We start from the raw sequence: 9,108 nt of genomic DNA on the forward strand, positions 1-9,108 counted from the left end.
CTGCCTTTACTGGTTCCCCTGGTGTTACCAGGTGGACATAGTTGTTGATTCCTTATTACCTCAGATTATTGCCTTTTCTTTTGATCTGTGTCCATGATTATGTAGAGGACAAAAAAAGATTGAATATGCACTTAACAATCATAAGGCTATAGATGGTTACAGTGTATGATGGTTTGTTACTTATTACCAACTTACATAGACTGTGGTTGTCAAAACTATCCTGAGTTGAATAGCAGTGAAATTTGTACTGTACAGCAGTGTTACCTTACCCATTTTTGTATGTTTTTTTGTGACTGTTCCACAAATAGACCTTAATTTTTTAGAACCTTGTTGAGTTTTTTATATATTGTATATGTATATTATTGTATGTAATAAAGAATAAAGATGGATATTTTTCTATGACCATGGCGTTAAGACTCCCTGTTCTCACGTGTTTTTTCATGATAAAATGGAGTTTGCTGTTTTGAAAGATTATTTTGGAGGTGTTGTATTATAACCGTTCAGGTGACACCTAACCAACTACTATACCTGAGAGACATTCTTGTTGTTTTTTTTCTTTTTTTTTTTCTTTTTCTTTTTAAAGTCAACTGCACCACGGATTCCCAGACAGTCTCCCACACTGGTACTAGCGAGGCCTTATGCTGTTTAACTTCTGCGATCTGACGAGAGCAGGCACATTCAGTTTAGAATGGCCATTGACGACATTCTTGTTGTTAATAGTTTAGAAGGTCTGTGGACTGTATGTATTCTAGGATCTGGTCTGGGGTCCGAATTTATTAGTCTGAGTAAAAGGGGTTGTCCAGGCCTGTGGATAGGTCATCAGTATGGAAAAATGGTCTGTGCCCAGATAACCCCTTTAATGTATGGTTCTGGGCCTTGGTGTCTGAATTTTTGTGTTTCTATATAGGCTGGAAATGGCTGCAGAAACGAGGGGCAGAGATGTCTCATCAGGAAACTCTGAGTTCATCAGAAGTCGCCATAATGATCAGTGTCAGATGGAGAAGAAAAGAAAAGAGAACGACTCCCATCAGAGAAGAGATCACTTGTGAGTCACTGGATCTAAAAAGGATCTGTCCCATTCTCCTGACGTGTCTGTTGTAGGAAATCCTTGTATTACCATTACCATTGTCAAGAGAATGTCTCCCTACACAATGTGATACTGTCAGCGATGGTTGGAGACTGTCAGTATGTATGGACACAGCTCTTTGACTAAGGGAATTGTAACACCCATTTGTGAATGCTCACACAGAAAGGTGGTGCTCACTATAGACACGGTGTAGCGGCGGTGGGAGAGGGGGGCCCAAGTTTGGGGACAGCCCAGGGCCTATGGTCTACTTAATCCGCCACTAGCTTTATGTACAACTAAAGGACTAATGTCCTGAGGAGACAGTTTAAATGGGAGTGTTCATATGCCTTTCCCTTCTACTGCACAGGTCTTTCTCTGTCTGTACCAATCTCTGGTTTATCTATATAATTGACTTGTTTTGTGTTTATTATGTTATTCCTGGTTCAGGAGATATATGAACGATAAATAAATCAATAGTATTTGACTTTGACTACATATTTTGAGAAGGTAAGAGGCCCTGCCTTAAAATACATATATACATCCAACCAGGGCTGGCCTTAGGGGTGTGCGACCTGTGCCATTGCTCAGGGCGCATCACTCCAGTAGGTGGAAGGGGGCGCTGCGCTGGCTCCCTTCCCCTGATTGTGTTTTAGAAGCGTCCGGGCCCGGCGACTCAGCAGCTGGCTTTCCGCCTGGGCGCTTCTTCTCTCAGTGGCTGATAGCGGCAACACCGGGCACGAGGATGCCTGTGCCTGCAGCCTATCTGGCTCAGAGGCAGGATCCCTGCACAGACCGGCGTGATGACTTGACTGGATCACGCCGGCCTATGCAAGAATCCCGTCGTCGGCGTTGTGGAACAGCTCCGTTCGTCGTGTCATATGTCTTAGATTGAATTAAATAAAGAGGCAGATAACTCATGACTTTACGGTTTTAAGCTCTCTGACTACTCAGTTATTGCAATAGTGTCACTAGCAACAAGTGTCTAAATCTATATTCCATATTACAGTATTTATTAAAACATGAAACTCAAGTAGTATAATGATTATATTAATAATATTTATGGGGTGCTTATAATTTCACAAATTTAAGACAATACATATTTTTGCACATTTTTACAGATCCATTTAAATTGGAACAACACCTTTGAAAAGTAATTGTCTTATGAATAGTTATCTTAACCACTGAGTTAATTCCTTCCATAAATAATGTTATTTTATGTAGATATGAATAACCACTTGAACAAGCTTCATAGAGGAACTTAAACTTTCTAATTTAGTATATATTTGTCAAGGTTAATCTCTGGGGAAATTCCTTCAGGTTCTGGAAGTGCCACTATTTATCTGCAAAGCAGCTTTCATAGTTTTGGGAACTAAAAGTTTTATAGTTTTCATAAAGTCACCTACACATACTGTTTTCATATTTTTGGGTAAAGTTGGCCATACGCATGCTTGTTCAGCCGACTTTTCCTGACTTTGACGTAAACATGCACGCTTGCAAAGTGTAAATTTTTATTTCAATGGGGAGAGAATAATAAGCCGCTCGCAAACCTCTCTGCAGGTTTTTCAGGCTAGGATCAGGCATTTTTAAATGGAAAAGTTGGAAGGACCCCATACACATAAGATCATCATCGCCAAGTTTTTAGGATTTTATCCTATCTGTCTGGCCAGCTTCAAGGTGGACATAAACATTAGACAAAAATTTACAGGAGCATCGGACCATCTAAACAGGGCCGTATTTGCCACTAGGCACTGGGGGTGTGCAGTGCCTAGGGCATCCAGTAGGGGGGCGGCTGCAGGATCCTCTTTTTTTAAAATTTATTTATTTTATTAAAAACTTATCTTGTGACATGACCGGCCAGCGGTCATGTCACTCACAGGGCGGGGGGGGGGGGTGCGTGCGCTTCATAGGCTTAAGACACGTCCTCTGTTAATGGATTGGCCAGAACTGTTGATGTGAGCAGCTGTGGCCAATCTGCAAATAGTGGGCATGTCTTAGACTCGGATGGCAGAGCAGGACAGTACGGCACCGCCACAAATCAGGTAAGTAAATGTTTAACACTGTAGGGTTGAATACCGTTACTTCATGTAATTCAATACTAAGCTGTGCAGTCACACAGCTTAGTATCGAAATACATGAATGTAGTAAGCAGGGCTGTGTAATACAGCCATTGCCACGCTCCTGACAAGTGTGCACGCGCAGTCAGCATGAGTGATGCGGACGCCGCTGCACTAATGAGCACCGGTACTGAAGACTATCAGAAATAGCTTGTGGAGGCGATGTCGCCTTTGAAAAACCCCTGAGGGGACAAAACAGTGGAAACCCCCACAAATTACCCCATTTTGGAAACTACACCCATTGAGGAAATTATCTGGAGGTATTGTGAGCATTTTGACCGCACATGTTTTTTTCAGAAATTGTTGGAAGTAGGCCGTGAAAATGAAAATCTAAATTTTTTCAAAGAAAATGTAGGTTTAACTAATTTTTTCTAATTTCCACAAGGACTAAAAGAGAAAAACCACTGCAGAGTTTGTAAAGAAATTTCTCCCGAGTAAAACGATACCCCACATGTGGTCATAAACGGCTGTTTGGACACACGGCAGGACTTAGAACGGAAAGAGCACCATTTGGCTTTTGGAGCTCAAATTTAGCAGGAATGGTTTGCGGAGGCCATGTCGCATTTGCAAAGCCCCTGAGGAACCAAAACAGAGAAAACACCAAAAAAGTTACTCCATTTAGGAAACTACACCCCTTGAGGAATTCATATAGGGGTGTAGTGAGCATTTTGACCCCACAGGTTTTTCACAGAATTTATTAGAATTGGGCAGTGAAAATAAAAACAATCCTTTTTCTTCAATAAGACGTAGCTTTAGCTCAAAATTTTTCATTTTCTCAACAAATAAAGGAAAAAAAGAATTTCTCCAGAGTACGGCAATACCCCATTTGTGGTCATAAACTGCTGTATGGGCACACAGTAGGGCCCAGAAGGGAAAGAGCGCCATTTGGCTTTTGGAGTGCAGATTTTGCTGGATTAGTTTCTGGTTGCTATGTCGCATTTGTAAAGCCCCTGTGGGACCAAAACAGTGGAAACCTCGCAGAAGTGACCCCATTTTGGAAACTACACCCATCAACGTATTCATCTAGGGGTGTAGTGAGCATGTTAACCCCACAGGTGTTTTGCTGAAATTAGTGTGCACTCGATGTTGCAGAGTGAAAATGGGATTTTTTGCATAGATATGCCAATATGTGGTGCCCAGCTTGTGCCACCATATGCTGTGTTTCCTGGTTTTAGAAGCACCCTACACGTGGCCCTAATCTTTTGCCTGGACATTTGACAGTGCTCAGGAGTGAAAGAGTACCATGTAAAATTGAGGCCTAATTTGGTGATTTACAAAGTATTGGTTAACATTTGCACAAGGCTCTGATGTGAAGTAATAAAAGAGACCCCTGAAAAGTAACCCCATTTTGGAAACAGCACCCCTCAAGGCATTTATTAAGAGGTGTAGTGAGCATTTTCACCCCACAGGTCTTTTCCATAAATGATTGCGCTGCGGATGGTGCAAAGTAAAAATTTCTATTTTTCCCTAGATATGCCATATCAGTGGCAAATATGTTGTTCCCACCTTGTGCCACTGGAACACCCACACCCCACAAATTGTTAAAAGCGTTGTCCCGGGTATGGTGATGCCGCATATGTGGAAGTAAACTGCTTTTTGGGTACGCTGTAGGGTTACATAGTTACCTAGTTTGTACGGTTGAAATAAGACATGTCCATCAAGTTCAACCAATGGATGGGAAAAGGGAAGGGAAAACTTTCTACACATAGGAGCTCATATTTTTGATTCTAGGAAATTATCTATGCCTTTTTTAAAGCCATCTACTGTCCCTGCTGTGACCAGCTCCTGCGGTAGACTATTCCATAAATTCACAGTTCTCACAGTAAAGAAGGCTTGTCGTCTCTGCAGGTTGAACCTTTCTTTTTCCAGACGGAGGGAGTTCCCCCTTGTTTTTGGAGGGGGTTTTACATGGACCAGGATTTCACCATATTTTTTGTATGTGCCATTAATATATCTATATAAGTTAATCATGTGCCCCCTTAGTCGTCTTTTTTCAAAGCTAAATAGGTTTAATTATTTTAATCTTTCCTCATAACTTAGATTCTCCATGCCCCTTATTAGATTTGTTGCTCTTCTTTGTAATTTTTCCAACTCCAGGGCATCCTTTCTATGAACTGGAGCCCAGAACTGAACTGCATATTCTAGACAGTGGCGTAACTACCACGGTAGCAGCCGTAGCGGCTGCTACGGGGCCCGCGGCTTGTGGGGGCCCGTGTCGCCAGCCGACACGCCCCCCCATATGCCCGGTGGCGCCCCTAGCAGCCGTTATGGCTGCTACTGCGGAAGCGCCGCTACTACGGGGCCCGCGCCGCCGAGCCTCCAACAAGTATGGGCCGAGCGAGACAGGCCCTCTCATGCCCGTAGGCGTCGCCAGCACCGGAGGGGGCCCCGGTGCTAGCAACAGCCAAATACATGCATTAGCGCTGAATGGCCGGGCATTCAGCACCTTACAATGACAGTGATTGGCGGGGCAGCTTCCGTGCTTGAAAGGTGCTGATTGACAGGGCAAGTCATTCTGCCCCGCCAATCAGCATCATTGAATGACACGTTGTTCAGCTCCAGCCAACAGCTATCTAATGTGTATGGCCAGCCTTAAGGTGATTTTACACTGGCCCATTTTGGCTGGTACAAGACAGCTCGTTGATCGGTGCTCGTTTGCTCATTTCACAAGGTATTAGTATGGGGACGAGAGCTCGTTACCCTGATCGCTCGTCTCCATACATTTCTATCATGTCGGCAGCACGTCACTCAGGGATATGTGCTGCCGGCAATGATGATATTTTGGGCATTTAAAACAATACAATCAACCAATGAACGAGTGTTTGCTCGTTCATCAGCCGTTCGTTGCCCTGCTTACACAGGGCAATTATTGGAAACGAGCATTCCGTGAACGCTCATTTGCCCGATAATTGGCTGGTGTAGAAGTGCCCTTACACTTTGGAATACATACACCAATATTTTAACCCCTTAAGGACACGGACAATATTAATTTTTTCATTTTTTATTTTTCCTCCTCTCCTTCTAAAAGCCATAACTTTTTTATTTTTTCCATCTACATAGTCGTATGTACCCCTTGATAAAGCTACCGCAAAACGCACGTCGGGGCTCATGGTGTGGTGTTCACCCTAAGGATTATTATGACTTATACTGGTTGGTACACTCTTTGGGACCGGGTTTGAATCTCGGTTACTCCCTTGCTATACTTTCACACATATACCTGTGTGTCTTGTATGTTCCCTTCCTTGTATACTTGCTGCTCATTCATTGATTGTGTCATTGCATTGGCATGGCAACTTATATTACAGCAGTGGTTTCTGGATTTTTCCATTAATAGTATGCCTTTCTGAACTACCTTTTATATTTGGGTTTTTCTGAGTATATTCTATTGTGTCATAATAGGGTGTTCCCCACTTCTTTGTATTTTAACTGTGTGTCTCATTTTAGGTCTTGATGGCCAATATGTTTTTATGTATTTCAATAAAGTGATGTGATTTTTACAATGTACATACTTGTACTTGTTTCCATTTTTGTCCTTTGTGGATGCATGATTCGTCCACATGTACATTTATAGGTATTCATAGTCGTATGAGGACTTATTTTTTGCAGGACAAGTTGTAGTTTTTCAAGGCACCATTTAATGTATTATAAAATATATTTGTGGGGTGAAATGGGCAAAAAACAGCAATTGCGCCATTTTTTGGTGGGTTGAATTTTTACGGCACTCAGGGGTAAAAACCATATGTTCACTTTATTCTATGAGTTGATATATTTATGGTAATACCAAATTGATATGTTTTTTATGTTTTAATACTGATAGAAACTTTTTCTTTCTTTTGCCATATTATGAGAGCAACTTTTTTATTTTTGGTTTGTGGGCTTATTTTTTGCGGGGTGAGCTGTAGTTTTTATTGGTACCATTTTGGGGTACATGCAACTTTTTGATTACTTTTTATTCTATTTTTTTGGGGAGTTCAGGTGACCAAAAAACATCAATTTGGGTGTTGTTGTTTTTTTTTTTTTTTTTTTTACAGTGTTCACCGAGAAGGTTAAATAACACTGTATTGTAATAGTTCTGACTTTTTCGGACGCGGCAATACCCGTTTTATTTTTTGTAACATTTGTTTAGGGAAAAAATGGGAAAAGTGGGGCTTTTTGAACTTTTAATATTTTATTTTGGTACACTTAAAACTTTATTTATGTTTTTACTTGTTTCAGTAGTCCCCTTAGGGGATTTGAAGCAGCGATGATCAGATCGCTGGTTCAATACACTGCAATACCGATGTATTGCAGTATATTGTCATTTTTACAGGCTTCTGTTAAGCCCTGAACGCGGCATCTAAGTGGTTAATCGGCCAGGAACAGCATGATTGCAGTTCCTGACCATTAGTGCAGGGTGTAAGCTGTAGTACACAGCGGACACCCGCAGCATATGGAGCGGGCTCTGCACATGAGCCCGCTCCATACTTCAACCCCCACACCAGGACATACAGGCATGTCCTGGTGCGTGAAGGGGTTAAGTACTAGCTAGAGAAGTGAGTTCAGCCAACTGAAGATCTAGGTCTGTCAGGCCTTCTATATTCTTTCTTACAGATTGTTCGACCAAGCAATTAATATTTAGGCTAGAAGAAGTGTTTCATCCAAATGATCTCCCAGGGATAAATGATTTTTAGAGATGAGCGAATCGATTCTAAATAAATCAAATTCAGTCCAAATTTTCTAAACGTTTTGTATTCCCCAAAATACCCCAATGGGCAATCTTCCAGGGTATCACAAGTACACTGATTAATCCAACTTGAATACAGTCCTAGAAGACAGCAAAGAGTCAGACAGGGCAATCAGGGCACTTGCCATACGCTGGAAAATGATTTGGTCCAAATCAATTTGGCCCTTAAATGAATTTCAAAAAAATGGCTCATCTCTAATGATTCTAAAAGGTTTAGCATGGACATCAGATCTCCTTCTAAAGTTCATTCCTTTTGAAACTATTGTGATATGACTTTCCATGAAGTGATATGTTCTATACAATTCTCTTCTGTAAAACTTTAGACTTTAGTGCTCATTATTACCAGTTCTTCATTAATAAATAGCAGTTGTTTTAATTCTTGATTATCCCAGTGCAATTGAATGAATCAGAGGGCTCATGCACACGGGAGAGCCATGAGCTGAGAGCCTGTACGGTAGATCAAGCGGAGGCGTACGTCTTCTTAGTACGGTGGCACACATCCTCTGCGTGGTGCAATATAGAATGCATTGGGTACCGTATGTACAGAGATGTTCTATGGGTGAATACCTCTGTATGTATGCAGTCCAATGGAGTGTTGCATGAATCCAACAAAAGAAGACTTCAATATGCCTCCAATTTCATACGGCTGTATAATACAGGGCCCATACATTCTTATGAGTGCCGTATTGTGTCTCTTTACAATTCAAAGGTTATACAGAGCCATATTATGGCCATGTGCATGAGCTCCTACTTGCAGGAATACAATACAGAATACAGAAAGTAAAATTCACTGCCCAAGTAATTACAATGCTTTTTATTTTTGTCTGGTGAAATTCCCATCTCATATTTCCAAGTTAATTCATAACTAAGCAAATCTGAGACCAAACATTTAAGCTTGACATTTTATAAAAGAAACTTTGATTACTCCATACAGGATCTCAGCATAGACCTATGAAAGATATAAACAGTGCAGCAAATGACCTTATTTATATAATAATAGTGAAGAAAGCTGATTATCGCATGATAAATTGTCCCTAACAAATACTAGAGCACTTGTCTTTTTATTATTTATTGTTCTTGAAATTTAGACCGAAGTAAAGGATTTTATAGGTGTATTTTTACAAGCCAGCATAAGGCATGTAAAAGCCAAATACACGGCCCGGCAGTGGAATGTGTGGAAAAATTGGTATAATGACAGCAGAGGG

The 9,108-nt window shown here is 41.2% G+C and overlaps 1 pseudogene; it reads right to left on the reverse strand.

The window, feature by feature from the left end:
* Positions 1–581: 581 nt before the first annotated feature.
* LOC142751247 (5S ribosomal RNA) lies at positions 582–700 on the reverse strand (annotated as a pseudogene).
* Positions 701–9,108: the final 8,408 nt, after the last annotated feature.

This window comes from Rhinoderma darwinii, chromosome 3 (assembly GCF_050947455.1).
Source record: "Rhinoderma darwinii isolate aRhiDar2 chromosome 3, aRhiDar2.hap1, whole genome shotgun sequence".
In the NCBI taxonomy this organism is placed as follows: domain Eukaryota; kingdom Metazoa; phylum Chordata; class Amphibia; order Anura; family Rhinodermatidae; genus Rhinoderma; species Rhinoderma darwinii.